This window comes from Raphanus sativus, unplaced genomic scaffold (genome assembly GCF_000801105.2).
Source record: "Raphanus sativus cultivar WK10039 unplaced genomic scaffold, ASM80110v3 Scaffold0274, whole genome shotgun sequence".
In the NCBI taxonomy this organism is placed as follows: domain Eukaryota; kingdom Viridiplantae; phylum Streptophyta; class Magnoliopsida; order Brassicales; family Brassicaceae; genus Raphanus; species Raphanus sativus.
In genome coordinates this window covers 20,430-34,773 of record NW_026615594.1, presented here as the reverse complement: position 1 = coordinate 34,773, position 14,344 = coordinate 20,430, and positions in this window count along the sequence as shown.

Here is a 14,344-nt window from a genome sequence, read left to right as displayed (position 1 = left end):
TTTACTATAATAATACCATTTAAAGCAAGTTGTCAAATGTTAATACTTATGTTATTAATTCAAGTTATATATATAGTATTAATTTTGTTTCATTTATATATTGGAGATATTAACATTTTTTAAAATAATAAAATAATCTATTTTTCTACTTTGACTTTTTAACATTAATTTCTATTTTATTTTGGTATGAAATGTATTTTAGATTTATTTTATCTAAAAAAGAAGTAATTTTTTGTTACTACAACTATTTTGATTTTCCATTTTTCTATAACAGTTACCATTCATTTAAATAAGTTGTTAAATATTAATATTTATTTTGTTAGTTTAAGTTATATAAATAATATTAATTTCGTTTTTATTTTTTTGGAAATATTAAGATTTTTAAAAATAATAAATTAAAATCTGATTTGTCATCTTCAATTGGAAATTTATTTTGCTTTACTTTAAGTTTTTTTTGGAAATTTTAACATTTAAAAAATGAATAAATCTTTTTTTGTCATCATGAATAAATCATAATGATCAAAATAAATATTCATAATGTCATAATTAATATATTCTTAATTATTTATTGTTAAATTTCGAAATTCTTATATATATTAAGTTAATATATGTGTAATGTTTTTACTTTTGTTAGTTTACCTTATTCGATATTGATTTGTATTTTATTACAAAATAAACAGTTTTTTGGAAATATTGTCATTTAAAAAAATGTAAAATAACGATTTGTCATAATACGATTGGCCTTTTAAAATCCTATGTGGACGCTTTCAATGGCTTATAGCCTCAACTTTTATATAGTATAGACTAGATTTTATACTCGCGCTACGCGTGAGTCTGTATTAATATTTTTTTTTACTTTTATAATAACTTTAAAACTAATTATTTATCTGATTTATATAATTTTTTTATCTGAAACATGATTCGTTGATTTTTTTTATTTATGTTTATTTTATAACTATACCCTCTTATTAGCTATTTAGTTTTTGAATTTTAAATGTAATATTTATGTTTATAAACATATTCATAATTTTTGAAAAATGTTAATTTGTATTTTGAAATATTATATAAATTTCTTGATGCATGTAAACTGCCAATACATTATAATATTTTGTGAAACATTTTACATATATTTTACTTGACTACATAAACGATTGAAGTGTTTAAAAAACATAAAAGATTAAACTATCTTGCATAATATCTAATTTTTCTTAATAGTCAAAAAACTTTACTTGATGTAAAATAATATGTGAATTAATAAAATTTAGAATCTATAGTATTAGAGTTATCTACTTGATGAAATTAATAATTTGTATTTTAGTTAAGCTTGTATGATCATATAATGTAATATATTATAATTTATTTTTTGGTACAGTAGTCAATATTTGATTTTTGGTGTTTACATGAAGATTTTGGGATACTTTGAAACTTTTACATAATTTTGATAATTGTTTTTCTTTTTTAGTTGCTAAATACTGACAATAAAATAGCAAAAATCTTAGATAGCGTATTCATTGTAATCTTGAGACTTTTTTTTCTAAATGTTCAAAATCTATAAATTTTGTATGTTTTTAGTTTGTTGATTATAATACTTAGATAGTATATTTATTTTCATTAATTCATATTGATTGTTCCTTCTATCATTCTTTTATGTTATCTTTCATTCTAATTTAATGTTATAAATTTTATTTAAAATCTTAATAACTTATTTGACGTGCTTGCTTAGGCTCTTTATTATTAATCTACCTTATAAACATTATGCTCTAAATATTTTTCTTCGACATAACTCAACAAAGAGCATCGTAAATTTTATATGTTTTATGAGGTGCATCAGACTAATGAATCAATGATTATAAGAGTTCATCATGTAGTTTGCTTTAAAAATAATAATTTTTAAAAATCTTGTAAATCGCACCATGTTAAATTGATTTCAGTATAGTTTATTTGGTTAGTTTCTATGAATATTTTGACTGTAACTGCCTAAAATAATATTTGTCAAAACAAAGATAATAGTGTTGATTAATATTAAAATATTAATGGATAAATAAATTTGTTAATTTCTTTTGATTGATCAAAAAAAATTGAATTTCATAAATAAATTGTGGCTTGGGCCTCTCACTTTATTCTCTTACTTAACATTTTTAGAGAGAGCAGTATATCCAGTATTTTCTGGTGTGATATACTTTTATCTATCAGATTTTGTCTTCGGCTTGTATGATTTACTCTTCACTGCAGAGTTTTTCGTTTTCGTTCAATGTTATTATCCATCCACTTCAAACCATATATTTCTTGATGTGTTCCTTGTTCATGAGGATTATGCGATTTTTGATTTGGATATTATTAAAGAAAATACATTTGATATTGATTTCTAATTTAATTTGAAAATACACTTTCTGAAATTTTATTTTCAAGAGTATATTTTCTTTGTGTCCTTGCAAGTAAAAATCATGTATTCTTTATAATTTATTTTAATTCTTCTTTTGTTAAATTTCCAGATATTTAGTATATATATGAGTCAATTCCATTTTAATGATTTATTTATTAGTTTGCCTTATTTGATGTTGAATTCTATTTATCAATTATAATTTTCATATTTTATTGGTGGTTCTAAATTTTATATGGATGTTTTCAATGACTTATAGCCTCAACTTTTATATAGTATAGATAAAATAATGATTTAACATATTTTGGTGTTTTAAAATAATATGTGAATATTCTCAATGATTTATAGCCTCAACTTATATATAGTATATATGTTATTTCAATAGCATATAACCTAAACTTTGAAACCATGAGTCAAAATTATTATTTATAAATTTTTAAAAGCCTTGCATTTTCAAAAACTAATTCTTATTTTATATTTTATTTGAATGTTAAATGTCGAAATATTATATATATTAAGTGAGTTTATATATAATGTTTTACTTTTATTAAGTTTCTTTGTTTGATATTGGTTTCTATTTTATTTTTAAATGAAAATTGTTTTAGAAATATTGACATTTTTGAAAATAAAAATTTAAATAATAACTTTTCAAAATATAATTGATTATTTCAAATTCTGTGTGGACACCTTTAGTGCTTATAGCCTCAAATTTCTTTTATAATGAACTTTTATATAATATAGATTTATGTTAAATTTCCAAATAATTTGTATATATATATATATATATATATATATATATATATATATATATATATTATATGAGCCAATTCCATTTAATTAATTATCTAATAGTTTGCCTTTTTGACACTTAATTCCATTTTGTATCCAAATAATCAATTTTGGAAATTTTAACATTTTTAAAAATAGTAAACTAAAATTGTTATATTTATATTTTGATTGATTGCTTATAGTCATGTCCTATATGTATATTCTCAATGGCTTTTTAGCTGTCAGTTTTTATATAGTAAATAAAATGACGATTTAGCATATTTTGGTGTTTTAAAAATATTATGTGAACATTCTCAATTATTTGTACTTTCAACGTATAAATAGTATATGCTATTTGTCAATATTTTCATTAGCATATAGCATAAAATTTGAAAATTATAAGTTAAATTTATTTAATTATAATTTTTTTGAAAGCCTTGTATTTTTTAAATTAATTATTATTTTATATTTTATATTTTATTTTAAGTTTCGTAAAATATTTAAATATTAAGTTAACTTATTTATAATGTCTTACTTTTGTAAATTTACCTTATTTGATATTAATTTATATTTTAGTCTAAAATAAACATTTTTTTGGTAATATTGACATTTTTAAAAATAATAAACAAAAATCTGATTTTGCATATTTTTTATTGGTTGTTTTAAATCCTCTGTGGACGCTCTCAATGGCTTAAAGCTTCAACTTTTATATAGTATATAGCCTAAAATTTGAAAATCATAAGTTAAATTTATTTAATTATAATTTTTCTGAAAGTCTTGTATTTTTTAAATTAATTATTATTTTATATTTTATATTTTATTTTAAGTTTTGAAAAATATTTATATATTAAGTTAACTTATTTATAATGTCTTACTTTTGTAAATTTACCTTATCTGATATTAATTTATATTTTAGTTTGAAATAAACAACTTTTTGGTAATATTGACATTTTTAAAAATAATAAACAAAAAATCTGATTTGGCACACCCTTGTTGATGTTCCGTGCTTCCCAAAAGTGAATCACTCTTGCAAGAACTTCATTCTTATTAAAATCTTTTCTTAGACCATCAAAAACCAAAGAAAAAGCAGAAGCCACCATTGCGTAATTATTATTATTTTTTTCTCAGTATTTCTCTCTTTTCCAAAGTAAATCTTGAAAACTTTTGGAATTCTAGACAACTATTTATAGTCATCTAATACTTCATTTATTAGAAAGTTTCTTCTTTTATATATTAAGTGAATTTCCCTTTTAGATGTTTTAGTTTTTGTTAACTTAATATTTTCTTTTTATTTTCCATTTTTCTATATCAGTTACCATTTATTTAAGTAAGTTTTCAAAATTTAATATTTATTTTTCTTAGTTTATGTTATATATATAATATTATTTTCTTTTTTTTTAAATCTTTTGGAAATATTAACATTTTAAAAATAATAAATTAAAAAATTTTTTTCTTATATATTCATGTTAATATGACATTTTTATATTCATGTTATATATTCCCTTTTTTTGTTAACTTAACTATTTTCTATTTATTTTCCATTTTTATATAGTATAGATTTATTAAAGTAAATTGTCAAATTTTAATATATATTTTTCTTAGTTTATGTTATATATATAATATTAATTTCGTTTTTTTTTGGAAATATTAACATTTTAAAAATAATAAATTATAAAAACAGAAAATTTTAATATTTTGTTTTAGGTTAAGTTATATATATATAATATTAATTTCGTTTAAAAAAAGAATTTGGAAATATTAACATTTAAAAAAAAATTAAAAATCTGATTTGTCGTAATACGATTGGTCGTTTAAAATCCTATGTGGACGCCTTCAATGGCTTATAGCCTCAACTTTTATATAGTATATAGATTCAATTACTTTAAAATCATTTTCCATTTTCTAGTATAGAAACAACTTTTAAAATAACAAATTAATTTTTATATCAAAATAAAATGGTAAATTAACTTAAAATAGTTAAATTAACAAACACAAAAAGTCTAAAAAATTTTTGTTACGCCAAAAATTAAATATTTATTTTCCTAATATTAATATTTTCTTTTTAATTTTCAGTTAGCATTTTTAAAGAAGGTGTCAAATGTCAATTTTTAGTTTAAGTTATATATGTTAATTAATTTTCTTGTTTAGATATATTTTGGAAATATTAACATTTAAAAATGTAAATCAATTTAAAATAGTTAAATTAACAAACAAAAAAATCTAAAAGTATTTGTTATACCTAAAATAAATACTTATTTTGCTAATATTAATATCTTCTTTTTATTTTCCTTTTTACTGTAAAAATTAGCATATGTAAGTAAGGTGTAAAATGTTAATTTTTAATTTTAAGCTATATATGTAAATTAATTCGTTTTAAATTTATTTTGGAAATATTAACATTTTAAAAACCAATAAATTATGTTGCTGATTTTTCGTTATATGATTGGTAGTTTTAAATCCTATGTGGATGATTTCAATGGTTTATACCATCAACGTTTGTCATACTTTGGTTGGTGGTTTTAAATCATATATATATTTTTCAATATAGACACCCTACATTAATATTTTTTAAAATAATAAATAAGTTATTTTCCTAATTTTTCTATTTTAAATTATTTTTTTCATTTCATTTTGGTATAAAATGTATTTTAGATTTATTATCTCGAAAATAATTAATTTTTGTTACTATTTCTATTTTGCGTTTGATTTTTTATTTTATTATAATAGTTACCATTTATTTAAGCAAGTTGTCAAATTTAAATATGTATTTTGTTAGTTTAAGTTATATAGAATATTAATTTCGTTTTTAAAAAAAATATTCATTGGAAATATTAACATTTTAGAAAAATAATAAATTAAGATTAAGGGTTGTCATATTTTGTTTGGTATTCAACTACTATAACATCATTTTCCATTTTCTTGTAAAAACAATAATTTTGAAAATAGCAAATTATTTTTTATATCAAAATAAAATGATAAATTAACTTAAAAATAGTTAAATTAATAAACACAAAAAATCTAAAATTATTTTTGTACCTAAAAATAAATATTTATTTTGCTAATATTACTGTTTTCTTTTATTTTCCTTTTTACTTTAATAGTTAGCCTTTTTAAGTAAGTTGCCAAATGTCAATTTTTAGTTTAAGTTATATATGATAATTAATTTCGTTTTTAAATATAGTTTTTTTTATTTAGATAGTCTTTTATGTAGTAGAATTTCTCGAGGAACGCCAGTCTCTCGACTTTGAAAATATTAACATTTCAAATGTAATTTAAAAATAGTTAAATTAACAAACACAAAAAATCTAAAAGTATTTTTTATACCTATAATAAATAATTATTTTGCTATTAATATTTTCTTTTTATTTTTATTTTTACTGTAAGAATTATCATATGTAAGTAAGGTGTAAAATGTTAATTTTTAAGTTTAAGCTATATATGTAAAAAAAAAATTAAATATATTTTGAAAATATTAACATTTTAAAAACCAATATATTATGTTGATGATTGGTCGTAATACGATTGGCTGTTTTAGTCTTTTAGATCATATGTGGACGATTTCAATGGTTTATAGCATCAACTTTTATATAGTATAGATTAGACTAAATATTTTCAGAATGGCAATATTGCCCTTAATTTCAATTAAAATTCGAAATTATAGTTAATAAAACAGTTGTTAAATATTATATATAAATTTAAACTAAAATAATTTTAAAAATATATGAAAATCCCAAAACCTAAATATATCTAAATCATTATAATTTATGTAGATATATTTAAATATTTTATAAGATATAGTATTATAACTGAAATTCGTAATACATTTAATAAATCATTATAATGTATTTAGATATATTTAATATTAGAATAAAAAATATTATTCATATATGGAAAAAATATTTCCAAATATGTTTTTAATAAATCAAAATTTTAATTTGAAATTCGTTGTTATAATTAATAATCATTAAAATGTATTTATATATATATATATTATAATAAAATATTTATTATAATTATAATAAATAGTAACATAAAACAGAAAAATCATTATAATGTATATATATATTTAAATATCTTATAAAATATATTGTTATAATTGAGATTCGTAATTACAATTAATAAATTATTATAATGTATTTGGATATACTTAATATTATAATAAAATATATTATTCATATATGGAAACAAAATATTACCAAATATGTTTTCCCATTAAATCACGATTTTATTTTTTTCTATTTTTAAAAAATAGATTTAACAAATAAGAAATTGAATATTTCCAAATATTCTCTTCCATATTTTTGGAACTGGTTATCCTTATCCTTATCCGTAGAATCTGTATTCTACTATATTTAGAATAGAGTTAACATGTTTGAAATCGATTTCTTCTAGTTTTAGATTTATAGTATTTTGTAGATTCTGATTTCTACAGGTTTTAGATTTATAGTAATATGTAGATTTCGATTTCTACAGATTTTAGAATGATAGTTTAAGCGCATAATATGTTTTTCCAAATATTTTTAGATTACTATTATTTACGTAGATCACGTATTCTAAACATAGTAGATTCAATGAAAAAAGTGGATCATATATTCTACTGTGTAGTATGTCAATTCTACATTTTGTAGAACAAAATATGAAATTATGATTTAAACATTTTTCGAATTAGAAAAAAAATACCAATAGGTTGATATAGGTATTTCATAACTAGTTACTATTTTTTATTTTTTAGTTTATAAAACTATTTATTTGATTTATTTTGTGAAATACTAAAGAGTATTAGAGGAAAAATGATACAAAAGAGATTAGCCTAATGAAACATAGTTATCGTTTTTTGGCCTAAAAAATCAATTTTCCCATAAATTAAGGGGGATGTATTCAACCGAGAGTTTCAGGTGATTTTTATTAAAATGACAAATCCACTGTTATTCAAATATGAATTTTAAAAACTCATTTAAAATCCACTGTTATTGAACTTAACATTTCATAAAGTACTCTGAAATCCACTGTTATTGAAAATATTTTAAGTTGTGGGATTTTAAAGTTTTGAGGTGATTTTAGGGTGTTTGGGTGGAGTTTTTTAGTTAAAAAAATTAAAACTCAAATCTTCTTGTTTTAGGTGATATTCTAGAGTAGTTTAACAAAAATCACCTAAATCTCTGCAACTTATTAAAATCATCAAAAACTCCATTAAAAATCAAATCACATCAAATGTTAAATTGAATACATCCCCCTAAAGCGAGGCTTAGAGCTTCTTCAAAAGAAACTCTATAACTTCAAATATATTTTTTGTTATGCAAAAAAAAAACTTCAAAACTTCAAATTTAGAGTTTTGAGGAGTAAAACTAAATATTTGAAGTTTCATTATTCAAAACAAAATACAAACATATAATCAAACTTTGGAAAACCTACGACTTTTTAACAAAACTATAGCAAATTATAAGAATAATACAAGTTTTTGGAAAATGTAAAATAATTAAATAACTAGGTGATAATCTACGCATTGCTCGGAATGAAATTATTAATTTTGTTATTTATAAGGTAAGAAGACATTAGGTCTGTTTAATGTGGACATCGATTTGGTTCTACTTTGACAAATCCAAATTTAAAAGAGTGCATGTCGATAAAGATATTTTCTCGGGACAAGGTTGGTTTAGTACTCTGGAAGGCTTTGAGGGGTTAATGGGGGCGCGCAATGTTCGGGCAAGCCTGTCTCCCCTTCACTCGGAGGTGGAGGCATTGATTTGGGCAATGGAATGTATGAGAAATTTACGATAGTTTCAGGTTACGTTTGCAACGGATTGTTCTCAGTTGGTGAAGATGGTTTCAGAACCAGAGGAGTGGCCAGCGTTCGCAAATTATCTGGAGGATATTAAGAGTCTACAAAATAGTTTTCTTAGCTCACAGCTCATTCATGTACCACGGACGGCAAATTCAAGGGCGGATCGTTTAGCACGCAGTGCCAGACAACAATCGTCTTTTGTCATTCACATGGATGCAGAGCTACCAGTTTGGTGTGCAGAGTCTATATGAGTCTGTATTTTGATGATAAAAAAAAGACCATGTTCTTTTAGCTGTGAAGATATGTTTAGACCATGCTCAAATGTAATACGTTTGTTAGTAAAATGGTAGATGGGCTCAAATATACAGTAATACGTTTGTTAAGCGCCGTTTTTGTTAATCTCGACTTGAGTTAGCATATATTTATAATTATTTTATTATTTGATATGATATTATGATCAAACTAAACTGTAAATTTGAATGCACCTAAATATCTACTTGTAATTTAAGTAATAGGAGCGAGCAATATTGAACTTACAGAACTATTAGGGACGACTATTTTTGCATGCTTGGCCGGATCTGGGCATAGACCGGTAAAGCTTTGGTCTCGGCCCCAAAAAAAATTTAGAAGGTTTTTACATAGAGATAAGCCCCAAATTATGAAAAAAAAAATTTATAGAAGTTCTTAAAAAAATGTTTCAAGCTCCCGTAATCTCAGATCCGGCCATGTTTGCATGCGTTCCCAACTATTGGCACAGTCGTAGTATTTGTAGGCTATTGGTGCCAATTTATTTGAACAGAAAAAGGAATAAAATGATGAATGAAATTCTAGTTGAGGAAATGAATAAAGATAAATATATGAATTTCTGTTCAATAAGTTTCTCATCCGTATTGGAGAAAGAATTTTTGCTTCATATTTTTTTTTCATTCATTAGGAAATGAGAAGAAAAATGTAGGACTCAATTATCTCTAATTTGACATAAAAGGTAGAAAATTTGAGAAATAGAAAAAATTCACCATTTGTGTTCAAAAAAAAAAATTCACCATTATTTTTCTTAGAAGCATGGTCAACAATTGAAGTACATGGTTGGTTTTATGCAATGAGACTTTCTAATTTCCCTACTAAATATTTTTCAAGAATTTATTGAACTTATTGTGAATTTTTTTTTTTTTTTCTAAAACTCGGATAACCATTTCAACAATAGCTAAGAAAAACATAGCAAACTCCAGATGAGGAGGAAAAAAAACATTGTTGCCTAAGCATTATTCAAAGAGGAAATCTGACTCGAGAATTCAAAATTTTAAAAACCAACATTGATGCCTAAGCATTATTGAAAGATGAAAACTGACTCGAGAAACTCCATGTTCACTTAAGACTGTCATGCCTTCTTGACCACATCCAAAGTTGTTAGAAAGGCGAGGCTTCTTGGTGGCAGGACCACTGGAGGTTGTTCCTGAAGATGAGGTTTCTGCACATTCGTTACCTTCGATGTCAACGTTAGAAAGAGCTGAGATGTTCCCAGGCAACTCGTCTCCATCATCATCGTCACCATCCTGATTAAAGAGAAACACATATCATTACTTGCATTCTACGGAAAGACCCAAATGAATTAAATGTGGCATTTTACGTTGACGACAAAGTCAGGAAGGGCTGCTGGTTGGCAGTGAAGTTTTACATGCCTACCCTGACCTAGAAGCTGTATGTCTTACCAACTATGTCTGCAATAAAAGAGGCGGCTGATGCTTGTGTTGGGTTAACTCCCTCTCCAGCCTATAAGTTAAACGCTGTAGTTGCAAAGATATGTGATAAGATATGAAACCGATTGGATGATGCTACATACCATTAAATGACCAGCTTCGTATGTGATAAGATATGAAACAGTTATATATTTACTGTCATCTCTCCATCGGAAGCCACAAGTAGACCCTCATCTGTGTCGTCAGCAACGCTCATCTCCACCAGGTACCTTGTAATAAATTGTATGAAAACCATGTTGATTGTATGCAAGAATTTTCAAAACGGGAAAAAACAGGGTATCCAATATAACGGAGTACGCCAACAATGCTTGTGTTGCTGGAGGACTCGCAAGTAGAAGATGAGACAGTTCTTTGGAGCTTCTTTGTGCACCTGGAGCACGAAATGTAACACCAGCCTTTGTCCATCTTGATTCCAGTCACCTATCCAGTCTAGATAAATTCAATTTCCAACATTGCAATATTGTTAGAATCACATTCATGGTCTAGACAATCAAAATATACAACAAACAAAAGTTTATGTACAACCTGAGGCTCGGCTGTGATGACGAACTCATTCAGCTCAGATATGCTCAGTTGTTCAACCTTGGCATATCCTCTCAGCCATGAAGGATCTGGGTTGTTCCCAGTGTTTCTCGAGACACCCCTTAAGTGATGGAAAGTTCTGTGAGAGCATTATGGATAAAGAACATGAGAAACTGAATGTGGTTTTAATAACTTAAGAGTGGACAAATACCTACTCGGAAAAAAAAATCGCCCCTGCATTAGTCTCTTAGTCGAAAAATATATGTATCCCAACGTGGCATATGTATCCCTGGGTTTTCAAGAAGCTATGATGTAGTCATGTTTAACAAAGAGAGTAATAATAAATTAGAATAAGTGAAGGAGTAAGGCACAGACATTAGGGATTTAAATTAACCAAGCAATATACCTCCTACAATCTTAGGATTTATGCCAGTTGTGACAGCAACTCTTGGATCACCCGAAAGCTTTCCAGTTTGTTGTGAAACGCAATAGCTTTTGTCTCAAAGAGACTCAAAGTGACAGACACATCACTGCCAAGAGGAAGACATAATATGAAATGATAAACGTTTTTGAGATACCATAGTGTCATCTATTATAAAAGTATTGAATGGCTCCATATGGAGAAGAAACTAACTTATCGAGTTTGATAGTTGCCATGACACGTTCTTTTCCTTGGGGACTGAAGCTCACTATACTTTTCACAGCAGTTACCTCACCAAGAGATGAGGGTCAGCTTTATTATTTACCTGTTTCAGTGATAAGTATGAGATGAACAGATAATGATAGGATGTACCTGGAAGTTTTGTGTTGTTGTTGGCAAGGCCATGCAGAGAATTGTTCTCGCAGAACTTGAAATGCTCTTCCGGAATTGGACAAACCGGTTCGGCTAATGCACTGAATTTGGTTGAATCACTGAATCGAATCATCAAAGCTGAGTCGGAGAGCCTATAGTTCTGATGGCACCGAGCCATCTCAAGTCCGCCTAGTGTGAACAGTGAACCCACCTTAAGTCGTTGCCTGAAAGCAGGGAGCAGGTGAACAATGACGGTGGCCGGTATGAGAGTAGCCTGAAACAATTGTGGAAAAAACATCATCAACAAATATTTGAAAAGATTATCTCATTGAAGATTATGTGATGAATAAAAGGTTCGAAACTTGGCCATTGAAATTGTTACAAAAAAACATTATAATTAAAAGATTTAAGATCTGAGAAACCACAAACGTTGCAAAAAAAAATTAAAGATATCAAACAAATAACAGAATAAAAAATTCTGATTATGCGATGAATAAAGAGTTATAGACTTGACAAAAAAAATTATTAGAACACTATGATTTTGAGATTTAAGATCAAACCAACCTGAGCATCAAGGAGGAGCATGTCAACCCCCGTCGCTTAACATTTCAAGCCACCACGATCTCAGCAATCGGACCTCCGCTATGGAAGATTCGGCCGGGCCTTAAGATAAGAATAACATACGAAGTTTGAGTCAATGAATGTGGCGTCGAAACGTCTGAGAGGATAGGAATGAACACGAAACGACTGTAACGAAGCTTAAGTCGGAGTCTCTATACATGATTTGTCTCTTTGGACTTTCAAAATCTCCAATGTTGTCTGAGCTATAGAGAGGCGAAGAAGAACACGGGTTTAACCTAAAAAAACATGTCGTTTCATGTAGGCGGAGATGATAAGATCTGTGTCTCAGACCATCTCCAATGGCACTCTATAATCTCCTCTATATTTTACACTAAAATAGAGTAACTCTATTATAGAGTTGGATTGGCTCCAATGGTTCACTCTATAATAGAGTTACTCTATAAATTGAGTTAATTATAGAGTTATGTTGCTTTTCCACTCCAAATATAGAGTGAAAAGAAAACATAACTCTATAATTCACTCTATTTATAGAGTAACTCTATTATAGAGTGAACCATTAGAGCAAATCCAACTCTATAATAGAGTTACTCCATTTTTGTGTAAAATATAGAGGAGATTATAGAGTGCCATTGGAGATGCCCTCAGAAAAATTAACCCAAACACCAGATATAATTAAAGCTCATGCGAATCAAACGCAAGATTAATGAAACGCACTGTATCATTTGACACATGTCAAACTCTAGTCTCCCTATTTGATGACATGTCTCTCTAAGAAGAGAGTCAATGTCTACTTTATAATATTAGATTAAATTTAGTTTATATGATTTAATTTTTATTTTAAATGGAATTATTTTTTAAGGAGTTGAGATAATTCGACCCGTATTATGGTTTTGTTGATTTAATCATTTGTTATTTCACTTGATTTTATTTTACTAGTTTCATTTAACAAATATTAAACTAATATAATAATAATTATTAATAAATAATCAATCAGTCTTATAAGTACTATTTATACCTTATTATTATTAGAGGAACTGCCGTTTAATAAAAAAAATATTAATATAGATAAGAATTATTAACGAATATTAAATAACTGTCATTATCCCCTATATATTAATTGAGAAACATTTGAAAAGATGTAACCTCAATTTTGTATTAATTAAAAAACACCCCATCCTAGGTGTCAATCAATTAAGTACTCAATTAATTCTATGTGGCAGCTTTAGATTCAATTGGAAAAATGGTAGGTCCAATTCAATTATTTAATTTTGCTAGAGACATTGACTATTAACTATAGGGGATATTAACCGATACAAGATCAGCTTTATTGTATACATAATATAAACCGGTAAAAAGTCAGTAAACTTCCTTCTTAACTCTATGGAATGCAATAATCCGAGACAATATGATTCTTATTTGTTGATATGAAACCCAATAGAAACACTGTTCTGGAACTCGATCGTCACTTCGTATTACAAAACTTTTTTGGAGAGTTTTTCTCAAAAAAAAATCGTGAAGAGTAACACTTCAACGTATGTGCACCTGTTAGAAAAATGATAATACATCGATGTAAAGCTTTACATTTGCCTTAACGATGCATGACCATGATTATACTCCATTCTAAGAATTTTTTTTTTCATTAAATCATGTCCATGATTTAATAATATTTATTTTCTAAGTGTTTTGTTTATGCACTTTTGATCAACATTTTAAAATTAATGTATCTTCCACCCACGACATTTTGTATATAGTGAAATCAT